The sequence below is a fragment of the Macaca fascicularis genome, chromosome 10 (assembly GCF_037993035.2).
Source record: "Macaca fascicularis isolate 582-1 chromosome 10, T2T-MFA8v1.1".
Lineage (NCBI taxonomy): Eukaryota > Metazoa > Chordata > Mammalia > Primates > Cercopithecidae > Macaca > Macaca fascicularis.
This window is the reverse complement of record NC_088384.1, coordinates 6,719,610-6,732,543: the sequence shown is the minus strand read 5'-3', so window position 1 is coordinate 6,732,543 and position 12,934 is coordinate 6,719,610. Positions and strand designations below refer to the sequence as shown.

Genomic DNA, 12,934 nt, shown 5'->3' with positions numbered 1-12,934 from the left:
GCCCTGGACTCCGCCATGGTTCCTGAGCTGTGGACCGGGCTAGAGTAATGCATTTGTTAGGATGGATGTTTTGAATCGTAACTCAATGCGGTTTAACTGAAAACGGGAATGGAGTGGCTAGGGGCTCGCCCTGCTGCTGCCGCCACGCTGCTGGGTAACACACCGCCCAAGCCCAGTCACTGAAAGCAGCTGCTCCTCATTATTGCCCATGTGTCAGGTCAGCTGGGTGGGTCTGTTCTCCTGCAGGTGTGCCAAGTCCTTCCAATGGCTGAACAAGGGCACATTCTCATAACATAGGCCCAGGCACACACACAAGCGCTACTGCAGTTTTCATGCTTTGACTGGCGTCCTGTATGCTCACATCCCACTGGCCAAAGCAAGCCTGGTGGCCAAGGCCAGAGTCACTGTGGGAGGGCCCTGCAAAGAGGTGGATATGGGGAGGGTGAAGAATTGGGAATAAAGCAGCCAAGCTGCCCAAGGGCTCTGGGGTGCGACAGGACCCTGCAATCAGGCAGGCTGACTCCTCTGGCTAGATGGGTCCTGTGCGTCCATCAAAGATGGCAGAGGATACAACTCTTAGTGTCACCTTCCCCGCAAAAAAGCCCCAGCTTCACTGTGATTGGACAAGGTTAGGTCACATGCTCACCTTGGACCCATCGCTGCAGCCAGGGAAGGCTCTGATTGGCTTAGGCCTGAGTCCTGTGCCCCGCCCCCGGGGCCGGGATGAAGCCCCACCGAGACCTAGCAGTGGGGGAGGAGTGACAGCCTCTGCAGGGGATTACCCTCGAGCCCCACGCTGCTGTCTCCCCAGCTCTTGCTGCAGGGAGAAGCGGGGGAGGTTCGGGGGAGCAAACAGAAGTCCCCTCCGCAGAGCCCCCGTGGCGGACCCCCCGTGCCTGCATGGGGTGTTGACCTAGTTGCGCCGGGACCCCTGTACCCGTTCGGATGCTTGGGGGAATCACTGGCAGCCCCAGGCCAAACCCACGCCCAGGGCTCTGCTCTGAACTTGGAGGGTGAGGTCTCCTCGCTGGCGGCCTCCCTTTTCACTTGCATCTTCCTATTATTCTCCAGCCCCTTGTCTGCCGCTGTGTTTTCTACCCTGCTAGTGCTTGCTGTCCTTAAGGGAGGGGCCTGTGTGGCTGCCGAGCGACCCCCCACACCTATCGGTGCACGGCGGGCACCTCGCACTCCAGGGCAAGCTGGGCCTGCAAGCCAGACAGGGTTCAGCTTTCTTCTAACCAGCCTCGGACCCCGATTCCATCTGATGTCCAGGTGGCACCACCATGCCCCTGAGGCCCAGCTATTCCTTTACCAAGGGCGTGGATCCTATTACAGTTTCTTGAAGCTGCTTCTGGGCAGAGGAGATGGGGCTGAGTCACGAGGGTGCCAGGCTGGTGGGAGCCACTGGCTGAATCCATTTTCCTTCTGGGAGAGGAAGGCTCAGTGGCAGTTCCGTGGTGGGGGGGGGCTGAGCTGGCCCTGCCTTCAGAACATGGATGGTGCAGGGTCACGGGCATGGGGACAGGGATAGGGAGGGTTGCAGAGTGGCTGTCACGCCCCCGGTAAGCCTCATGCCATCCCAGCTAGGGATGGAGTCCCCAAATGACACCCCTCTTTGCCCAAGCTCATAACCTACCTGAGTCACACGGTATGTTACTGTTGGCGAATCCCTGTGTTCTGCAGCAGCCTCTATCTTTGCCTCCTCAGAAGAAAGCGTTCCACTGGGCTGGGCTCGATGACTCATGCCTATAATCCCAGCACTTTGGGAGGCCCAGGCAGGTGCATCACCTTAAGGGAGGAGACTACCCCTCATATTGTCTAATGCCCAATTTCTGCCTCCAAAGAAAGAAGTAAAAACTAAAAGGCAGAAATGAAATCCACAGGCAGGCAGCCCGGCGCCACACCCTGGGCCTGGTAGTTAAAGATCAGCCCCTGACCTAATCGGTTATGCTATCTATAGATTACAGACATTGTATAGAAATGCACTGTGCAAATCCCTATCCTGTTTTGTTCTGATCTAATTACCAGTACATGCAGCCCCCAGTCACGTACCCCCTGGTTGCTCAATCAATCACGACCCCTCACACGCACCCCCTTAGAGTTGTGAGCCCTTAAAAGGACAGTAATTGCTTACTTTGGGAGCTCGGCACTTATAAACCCCTTCCTTCTATAACTCGGTGTCTGAGGAGTTTTGTCGGCTGCTCGTCCTGCTACATTCCTTGGTTCGCTGACCGGGAAGCGAGGTGATTGGTGATGGTCAAGGCAGCTCCTTAGGCGGCTTAAAGCCTGCCCTGTGGAACATCCCTGCCGGGGACTCCGACCAGCCCGAGCAACGCGGATCCTGAGAGCGCTCCCAGGTAAGCATTTGCCCCGGTGGGACGCCTTGCCAGAGCAGTGTGTGGCAGTGTGTGGCAGGCCCCCGTGGAGGAGCAACACAGTGGCTGAACACCGGGAAGGAACGGGCACTCGGAGTCTGAACATCTAAAACTTGTTAAGACTAGTCTTTGAGCCGGGCGCGGTGGCTCAAGCCTGTAATCCCAGCACTTTGGGAGGCCAAGACGGGCAGATCACCAGGTCAGGAGATTGAGACCATCCTGGCTAACACGGTGAAACCCCGTCTCTACTAAAAAATACAGAAAACTAGCCGGGCGCGGTGGCGGGCGCCTGTAGTCCCAACTACTGGGGAGGCTGAGGCAGGAGAATGGCGTGAACCCGGGAGGCGGAGCTTGCAGTGAGCTGAGATCTGGCCACTGCACTCCAGCCTGGGCGACAGAGCGAGACTCCGTCTCAAAAAAAAAAAAAAAAAAAAAAGACTAGTCTTTGAAACTTGCCCACTCCATCTGAGTGGAAGCGTGGCCTGATCACCCAAGGTGTGCCTGTATCAGCACTTTGGTTTCTGTTTTTGACTTGACTTGGATTGCTTGATACTTTGGTTTTGACCTGGCTTGGATTTCTGGGTACTCTGATTTTGGTTTTGATTTTGGTTTGGTGTAAACTACAAAAGTGTGTGTGTGCCCTTTTTACCTGTTCTTTGTTTTGTGGTGTGCGTGTGGTGTGAGCGTGGTGTTTTATCTCGAGGAAACATGGGTGAGGCACAAAGTAAGCCCACTCCACTAGGAACTATGTTGAAAATTTTCAGAAAAAAAAAAAGGATATAAGGGAGACTGGAGTACTATGACAGCAGGAAAACTTAAAACTTTGTGTAAGATAGACTGGCCAGCATTAGAGGTAGGTTGGCCATTAGAAGGAAGCCTTGACAGGTCCCTTGTTTCAAAGGTATGGCACAAGGTAACTGTAAGCGAGGGAACCCAGACCAGCTTGTTTTAGATCCCCCGCCCCCGACACATGGTAGTTTAGAGAACAGCAGCATAAGCGGCTGGCAGAGGCAAGGAAAGACCAGCAGAGAGAGAGAAAGGAAAGAGACAGAGAGGAAAAGAGGCAAAGAGAGAGAGAGGAAGAGACAGAAGAAGAGACAAAGAGGGAGTCAAGGAGAGAGAGAGGCAGAGAGACAGAGGAAGAAACAGAGGCAAAAGGAAAGTCAGAGAGAGAGAGAGACAAAGTCAAAGAGATAAAGAGATATACAAGTAGTTAAGAAAAAAAAAGTGTACCCTGTTCCTTTAAAAGCCATCATACCAATCCTAATTTGGACAAAACAAGGTCTTATTAATAGCAAACGATAATTAAAATCCCAAACTTACAAAGTTTTCTTTTTTTTTTTTTTTTTTTTTTTGAGACGGAGTCTTGCTCTGTCCCCCAGGCTGGAGTGCAGTGGCCGGATCTCAGCTCACTGCAAGCTCCTCCTCTCGGGTTCACGCCATTCTCCTGCCTCAGCCTCCCGAGTAGCTGGGACTACAGGCACCCGCCACTTCGCCCGGCTAGTTTTTTGTATTTTTTAGTAGAGACGGGGTTTCACCGTGTTAGCCAGATGGTCTCGATCTCCTGACCTCATGATCCGCCCGTCTCGGCCTCCCAAAGTGCTGGGATTACAGGCTTGAGCCACCGCGCCCGGCCAAGGTTTTCAACAAAAGTAAAGTTTGCTAAAAGTTAACAGTGTAACATGGATTATAGTAACTTCTAATCTTGTGGCCTTAGACATTCTAGTCCACAGGCATTTAAAAAAAAAGAAAAGATTCGCTTTGGAAAAGAATGGTTATGATCTTTGGAAAAAAAAAAAAGAAAAAAGGGGGGGCGGAATTTATATAAAAAGAGTGTTATATGGTAAATTCTTGTCCTGAAATAAATTAACTGGTTGTTTAAAGAAAGAAATGTTTGTAATAAGTCAGAAAGTTAAGGCATGTCAAAAAAAATTGCCTGTAAAAGTCGTGAAAGAAAAAAAGGTTATAAAAAAAGTTTGTTAAAAAAAAGAATTTAGGCAAAAAATGTTGTACAATTTAAAAGTAACTAGGCCTAGGCCTGGCATGGTGGCTCATGCCTGTAATCCCAGCACTTTGGGAGGCCGAGACGGGCAGATCACGAGGTCAGGAGATCGAGACCATCCTGGCTAACACAGTGAAACCCTGTCTCTACTGAAAATACAAAAATTAGCCTGGTGCGGTGGCAGGTGCCTGTAGTCCCAGCTACTTGGGAGGCTGAGGCAGGAGAATGGCGTGAACCCGGGAGGCAGAGCATGCAGTGAGTAGAGATTGCGCCACTGCACTCTAGCCTGGGCAACAGAACAAGATTCCGTCTCAAAAAAAAAAAAAAAAAAGCAACTAGGCCTCCTGAATGTAAAACTATTGAAAACAAAAACAAAAACAGTTTATGTGCAAGGTGTATAAGAAAAGCAAAATATACCTTTGGTAAAAGGATTATAAAGAAGCATAAGAATGTACATTCTTACCTACATTAAAAAGTTAAAAATTGAGGCCGGGCGCAGTGGCTCACGCCTGTAATCCCAGCACTTTGGGAGGCCGAGGCGGGCGGATCACAAGGTCAGGAGATCGAGACCATCCTGGCTAACACGGTGAAACCCCGTCTCTACTAAACATACAAAAAAAAATTAGCCGGGCGCGATGGCGGGCACCTGTAGTCCCAGCTACTCAGGAGGCTGAGGCAGGAGAATGGCGTGAACCCGGGAGGCGGAGCTTGCAGTGAGCCGAGATCGCGCCACTGCACTCCAGCCTGGGGGACAGAGCGAGACTCCGTCTCAAAAAAAAAAAAAAAAAAAGTTAAAAATGACTGTTTTGAAGGTTTAAGCAAGGTTTAAAATGTTAATTGTAAAGAACATTCTGTGTATAAACATATTAGCTAAAGTTAAAGAAGTTATCATCCAGTTTTTCTGTGAAATGGACATTCAAGTAAAAGCATAACAGGTTTTTCTTAAAGCACCAAACTGCTCTTCAGCAAAAATTATAAAAGGTTAAAAAGAGTCTATAAAATCTTACCTTATGGTCAAACATTAAAAATTAAATGTCTACAAGGTTTTATTAAAATTAGGTTTAACATTAGTAACACACTAATATAAAGTTTAGCTTATCTGGTATAAAAATCATACGAGAAGCATTGTTAAATGTAAAATGGTATTTGGCTTTCTTTGGTTTAAAAACTAATAAAATAGGTGCAAAAGGAAATTTCTCAGTAAAAAGGCACTAAGGACTATAAAGTCCACTGTTAAGGTCCCCACATTTAAAACAAAAGGTCAATTTCTTAAAAATTATATACTTGGTTTATCTTCCACTTTCCTTTCTCGCAAAACAAAACAAAAACAAAGTCTTTTAGCACATGTACCACCCCTAGAATTTCCAGTAAACCAGCACCAGCCTGAAGATCACGTTCTCATCGAAAGGTGGAAAGAAGAAAAACTTGAGCCAACCTGGGAAGGACCCTACCTTGTGCTGCTAACCACTAACACTGCTGTTCGTATAGCAAAAAAAAAAAAAAAAAAAAAAAAAAAAAAAAAAAAAGGATGGACTCATCACACCTGAGTCAAGAAAGTGCCACCCCCTCCAGAGTCGTGGGCCATAGTCCCAGGGGAAAACCCTACCAAACTAAAGCTAAGAAAAATTTAACTCTTAATCTATTACTCTTTCTTCTTTCCTCATTCTATTGCTGACCATCTAGTTATTAATATAACCAAGTCAATTTCCTCTCAAACTATTGCATTTAATGCTTGCCTTGTTATACCCTGTGAGGACTTGCCAAGTCAAAGACAGCTTTCTCCTTCAGAAAAGTACTTCTGTCCCTCCGGACTCTCTTCAGACTGGGCATTAGTAAACTAGGACCATTTAATCCAGGGAGATTTCGATAAAGACCCCAGTGCCAACCAGGAGTTTTGCCCCCCGATGTAGGGCTTTTATGCCATAGTTGGTCCAACGTTCTGTGGACCACTAAAGAGAAAATGGACTGCCCCAACTGGTTTTGTAATTTCCCTAAAACCATACATTCATTTTACTAGAGGATCATAGAAGTTAAAGACTTAAAACAAACTTTAGCAATTAAGACAGGATACCAAGACGCAAATGCCTGGTTAAAATGAATCAAATATTCCATCTGCACATTAAACAAAAGCAATTATTATGCTTTACACATGGCAGGCCAGAGGCCCAGACTGTCCCCCCTTCCACTAAGGTGGTCCTCCAGTCGACCAGGCGTAGGCTGCATGGTAGCTCTTTTCCAGGATTCTACAGCCTGGAGTAATAAGTCAGGCCAAGCTCTGTCTGCTATATCCCCAAGTCCCTGTGGGTCAGCCCCAGAGGGCTATCCAGCTTCCATCCCCCAACACTAAGTTCACTTCGTGTCTCTCATGACAGGGAGGAAACTTAGCATTCCTTGGAGACCTGAAAGGATGCAGTGAGCTTAAGAATTTTCAAGAGCTTATCAATCAGTCAGCCCTTGTTCATCCCTGAGCGGATGTGTGGTAGTATTATGGTGGACCTTTACTGGGCACTCTGCTGAATAACTGGAGTGGCACTTGTACTTTAGTCCAATTGGCTATCCCTTTCACCCTGGCATTTCATCTACCAGAAGGAAAAAAAATATAACACATCATAAAGTGAGAGAAGCCCCTTATGAGTTTTTCAACTCTCATGTCTATTTAGATGCAACTGGAGTCCCACGAGGAATACTAGATCCATTTAAAGCTTGAAATCAAATAGCTGCAGGATTTAAGTCAATGTCTTAGTAGGTGACAGTTAATAAAAATGTAGATTAGATAAACTACATCTATTACAACCAACAGCAATGAGCTTTTCATGAGTTAAAAGAAAAACTCATGTTGGCCCGAGCCCTCAGGCTACCTGACCTGACAAAACTCTTTACACTCTGTGTGTCAGAAAGAAAAAATTGCAGTTGGAGTTTTAACCCAGACTGTGGGGCCTGGCCAAGGCCAGTGGCCTATTTGTCAAAACAGCTAGAGAGTTTCCAAAGGCTGACCCCCAGGTCTAAGGGCCCTAGCAGCAAAGGCCCTGTTAGCACAAGAAGCAGATAAACTAACCCTTAGGCAAAACCTGAATATAAAGGCCCCCCACACTGTGGTAACTTTAATAAATACCAAAGGACATCATTGGTTAACAAATGCTAGAATAACCAAGTACCAAAGCTTGCTGTGTGAAAATCCCCACATAACCACTGAAGTTTGCAAAACCCTAAACCCCACCACCTTGTTCCCAGTATCAGACAGTCCAGTTGAACATAACTGTGTAGAGGTGTTGGACTCAGTTTATTCTAGCAGGCCCTACCTCCGAGACCATCCTTAAACATCAGTAGACTGTAAGTGGTACATGGACGGGAGCAGCTTCACCAACCCCTGCAAAGTGACTCTGAAGAAGATGACAAGCCCTGCTCCAGTCACACCCGGAAGCTGACTGGTCCACGCACGGCTGAAGCATGAGGAAACCCATCGCGGGACTCATTTTCCTTAAAATTTGGACTTGTACAGTAAGGACTTCAACTGACCTTCCTCAGACTGAGGGCTGTTCCCAGTGTATACATCAAGTCACTGAGGTAGGACAAAAGGTTGCTAAGGTCCTATTATTTTACGGTTATTGTAAGTGTACTGGAACTCTAAAAAGAACTTGTATAATGCTATTCTATACAAGGTATGTAGCCCAGGAAATGACCAACCTGATGTGTATTGTGACCCATCTGAGCCTCCCATGACCACAGTTCTTAAAATAAAATTAAGAACGAACGACTGGTGGGAGCTCATAAATGATATGAGTAAAGTGTTAGCCAAAACAGAAGAAAAAAAGGGTGCCCAAACAAGTCACCTTAAAATTTGATGCCTGTGCTGTCATTAATAGTAAGAAGTTAGGAATAAGGTGTGGTTCTCTTAATTAGAAAAGAGGCTATATGGCAGAAAATAAGTACATCTGTCATAAATTAGGACTGTGTGGAAATAAATGTAAATATTGGTTTTGTGTCATTTAGGCCACTTGGATTTAAAAAAAAAAAAAAAAAGATGAAAAGGATCCAGTCCACCTTCAGAAAGGAAAAAATGGCGCTTCCTGTACTAAGGGACAATGTGACCCCTTAGAGCTAGTAATAACCAATCCCCTTGATCCTTGCTGGAAAAAAGAGGAGTGTGTGACCTTAGGAATTGACGGGGCCAGAGTGGATCCTCGAGTAAGTATCTTGGTTTGAGAAGTTTACAAATGCTCTCCTGAGCCAGTGTTTCAAACTTTCTATGATGAACTAAATGTACCAGTACCAGAAATTCCAGGAAATACAAGAAATTTGTTTTGCAATTAGCCGAGCATGTAGCCCAGTCTCTCAATGTCACTTCATGTTATGTATGTAGAGGAATTGTAATAGGAGATCAATGGCCATAGGAAGCCCGAGAATTAGTGCCTACAGACCCAGCTCCTGATGAATTCCCAGCTCAAAATAATCACCCGGATAATTTCTGGGTCCTAAAAGCCTCAATTATTGGACAATATTGCATTGCTAGAGAAAGAAAAGAATTCACTCACCCTGTAGGACGACTTAGTTGTCTGGAACAGAAACTGTATAATGGTACCACAAAAACAGTCACTTGGTGGAGTTCAAATCACACAGAGAGGAATCCATTTAGCAAATTCCCAAAGTTGCAAACCGTGTGGGCCCACCTGGAGTCCCACCGGCACTGGACAGCCCCCACTGGATTATATTGGATATGTGGGCATAGAGCTTATGCCAAATTACCTGAGCAGTGGGCAGGTAGTTGTGTTATTGGCACTATTAAACCATCTTTCTTCCTACTGCCCATAAAAACAGGCGAACTCCTGGGCTTCCCTGTCTATGCGTCCCGTAAAAGAGAAGCATAGCTATAGGAAATTGGAAAGATGATGAATGGCCCCCCGAGAGAATCATACAATATTATGGGCCTGCTACTCGGGCACAAGACGGCTCATGGGGATACCGGACCCCCATTTACATGATCAACCGAATCATATGGTTACAAGCTGTCTTAGAAATAATCACTAATAAAACTGGCACAGCCTTGACTATTCTGGCCCGGCAAGAAATTCAGATGAGAAATGCTATCTATCAAAATAGGTTGGCTCTTGACTACTTGCTAGCAGCTGAAGGGGGGGTCTATGGAAAACTTAACCTTACTAATTGCTGTTTACACATAGATGATCAAGGGCAAGTAAAGACATAGATATGACAAAACTGGCACATGTGCCCATGCAAGTGTGGCATGGATTTGATCCTGGGGCCATGTTTGGAAAATGGTTCCTAGTGCTAGGAGGATTTAAAACTCTTATAATAGGAGTTATAATAATAATAGGAACCTGCCTACTGCTCCCTTGTTTGCTGCCTGTACTTCTTCGAATAACAGAAAGCTTTATCGCTACCTTAGTTCACCAAAATGCCTCAGCACAAATGTACTATATAAATCACTATCAACCTGTCTTGCAAGAAGACATGGGTAGTGAAATAAAAGTGAGAACTCCCACTAATAAAATGAGTGAGAATCTCAAACGGGGGGAATAAGGGAGGAGACCACCCCTCATATTGTCTTATGCCCTATTTCTGCCTCCAAAGAAAAGTAAAAACTAAAAGGCAGAAACGAAATCCACAGGCAGACAGCCCGGCACCGCACCCTGGGCCTGGTAGTTAAAGATCCACCCCTGACCTAATCGGTTCTGTTATCTGTAGATTACAGACACTGTATAGGAATGCACTGTGAAAATCCCTATCCTGTTTTGTTCTGATCTAATTACCGGTGCATGCGGTCCCCAGTCACATACCCCCTGCTTGCTCAATCACGACCCTCCCACACGCACCCCCTTAGAGTTGTGAGCCCTTAAAAGGGACAGGAATTGCTCACTCGGGGAGCTCGGCTCTTGAGACAGAAGTCTTGCCGATGCCCCCGGCCGAATAAACCCCTTCCTTCTGTAACTCGGTGTCTGAGGAGTTTTGTCTGCCGCTTGTCCTGCTACAACCTGAGGTCAGGAGTTCAAGACCAGCCTGGCCAACATGGTAAAACCCCGTCTCTACTAAAAATACAAAAAATTAGCCAAGCATGGTGGAGCGCACCTGTAATCCCAGTGACTTGGCTTGGAGGACCTCCCTTGGGAGATCAATCCCCTGTCCTCCTGCTCTTTGCTCCGTGAGAAAGATCCACCTACGACCTCGGGTCCTCAGACCGACCAGCCCAAGGAACGTCTCGCGAACATCTCACCATTATTAAATTGGGTAAGCGGCCTCCTTTTACTCTCTTCTCCAGCCTCTCTCACTATCCCTCAACATCTTTCTCCTTTCAATCTTGGCGACACCCTTCAATCTCTCCCTTCTCTTAATTTCAATTCCTTTCATTTTCTGGTAGAGACAAAGGAGACACATTTTATCCGTGGACCCAAAATGCTGGCGCCGGTCACGGACTGGGGAAGGCAGCCTTCCCTCTGTGTTTAATCATTGCAGGGACGCCTCTCTGGTTACTCACCCACGTTTCAGAGGTGACTGACCACGCTGCAGGGACGCCTGCCTTGGTCCTTCACCCTTAGCGGCAAGTCCCGCTTTTCTGGGGGAGAGGCAAGCACCCTGACCCCTTCTCTCCTTGTCTCTACCCCTTTTCTGCTTTTCTGGGGGAGGGGCAAGAATCCTGACCTCTTATTTTTGCACCCCAACCTCTTATTTTTGCGCCCCAACCTCTTATTTTTGTGCCCCAATCCTGTATTTCCACACCCCGACCCCTTTCCCGCTTTTCTGGAGGGCAAGAACCCCCGAACTCCTTCTCTCTGTGTCTCTACTCTCTCTTTTCTCTGGGCTTGCCTCCTTCCCTATAGGCAACCTTCCACCCTCCATTCCTCCTTCTCCCTTAGCCTGTGTTCTCAAGAACTTAAAACCTCGGCCGGGCGCGGTGGCTCAAGCCTGTAATCCCAGCACTTTGGGAGGCTGAGACGGGCGGATCACGAGGTCAGGAGATCGAGACCATCCTGGCTAACACGGTGAAACCCCGTCTCTATTAAAAAAATACAAAAAAACTAGCCGGGCGAGGTGGCGGCGCCTGTAGTCCCAGCTACTCGGGAGGCTGAGGCAGGAGAATGGCGGGAACCCGGGAGGCGGAGCTTGCAGTGAGCTGAGATCCGGCCACTGCACTCCAGCACGGGCGGCAGAGCGAGACTCCGTCTCAAAAAAAAAAAAAAAAAAAAAAAGAACTTAAAACCTCTTCAACTCACACCTGACCTAAAACCTAAACGCCTTATCTTCTTCTGCAACACCGCTTGGCCTCAATACAAACTTGACAGTGGCTCTAAATGGCCAGAAAACAGCACTTTTGCTTTCTTCATCTTACAAGACCTAAAAATTGTCGTAAAATGGGCAAACGGTCTGAGGTGCCTGATGTCCAGGCATTCTTTTACATATAGGTCCCTCCCTAGCCTCTGTTCCCAATCATCCCAAATCTTCCTTCTTTCCCTCCTGCCTGTCCCCTCAGTCCCAACCCCAAGCGTCGTTGAGTCTTTCTAATCTTCCTTTCTACAGACCCATCTGACCTCTGTCCTCCTGGCCAGGCCAAGCTAGGTCCCAATTTTCCTCAGCCTCCGCTCCCCCACCCTCTAATCCTTTTATCATCTCCCCTCCTCACACCCGGTCTGGCTTACCGTTCCGTTCAGCGACTAGCCCTCCCCCACCTGCCCAGCAATTCCCTCTTAAAAAAGTAGCTAGAACTAAAGGCATAGTCAAGGTTAATGCTCCTTTTTCTTTATCCCAAATCAGTTGGGACCTCTCCCAAATCAGTTAGTGTTTAGGCTCTTTTTCATCAAATATGAAAAACCCAGCCCAATTCATGGCCCGTTTAGCAGCAACCCTGAGACGCTTTTCAGCCCTAGACCCTGAAAGGTCAGAAGGCCATCTTATTCTTAATATGCATTTTATTTTATTACCCAATCTGCTCCCGACATTAAATAAAGCTCCAAAAATTAAATTCCGGCCCTCAAACCCCACAAGAGGACTTAATGAACGTCACCTTCAAGGTGTACAATAATAGAGTAAAGGCAGCCAAGTAGCAACTTATTTCTGAGTTGCAATTCCTTGCCTCCACTGTGAGACAAACCCCAGCCACATCTCCAGCACACAACTCCAAACGCCTGAACCGCAGCTGCCAGGAGTTCCTCCAGAACCTCCTCCCCAGGGAGCTTGCTACAAGTGCCAGAAATCTGGCCACTGGGCCAAGGAATGCCCACAGCCTGGGATTCCTCCTAAGCCGTATCCCACCTGTGCGGGACCCCACTGGAAATCGGACTGTCCAACTTGCCCAGCAGCCACTCCCAGAGCCCCTGGAGCTCTGGCCCAGGGCTCCCTGACTGACTCCTTCCCAGATCTTCTCGGCTTAGCGGCTGAAGACTGACGCTGCCCCATCTCCTCGGAAGCCTCCTGGACCATCACTTTGGGTAACTCTTACAGTGGAGGGTAAGTCTGTCCCCTTCTTAATCAATATGGATGCTACCCACTCCACATTACCTTTTTTTCAAGGGCCTGTTTCCCTTGCCTCCATAACTGTTGTGGGTAT

The 12,934-nt window shown here is 47.4% G+C and overlaps 1 long non-coding RNA gene across 1 annotated transcript; it reads right to left on the bottom strand.

Moving 5' to 3' along the window:
• Positions 1–10,994: 10,994 nt before the first annotated feature.
• Positions 10,995–11,572, bottom strand: LOC135965406 (uncharacterized). Its single transcript, XR_010578309.1, has 2 exons — positions 11,074–11,572; positions 10,995–11,031 (listed from the first exon to the last, which is right to left on the bottom strand). It is a non-coding gene; the product is annotated as an uncharacterized lncRNA (long non-coding RNA).
• Between the last annotated feature and the right edge of the window lie 1,362 nt (positions 11,573–12,934).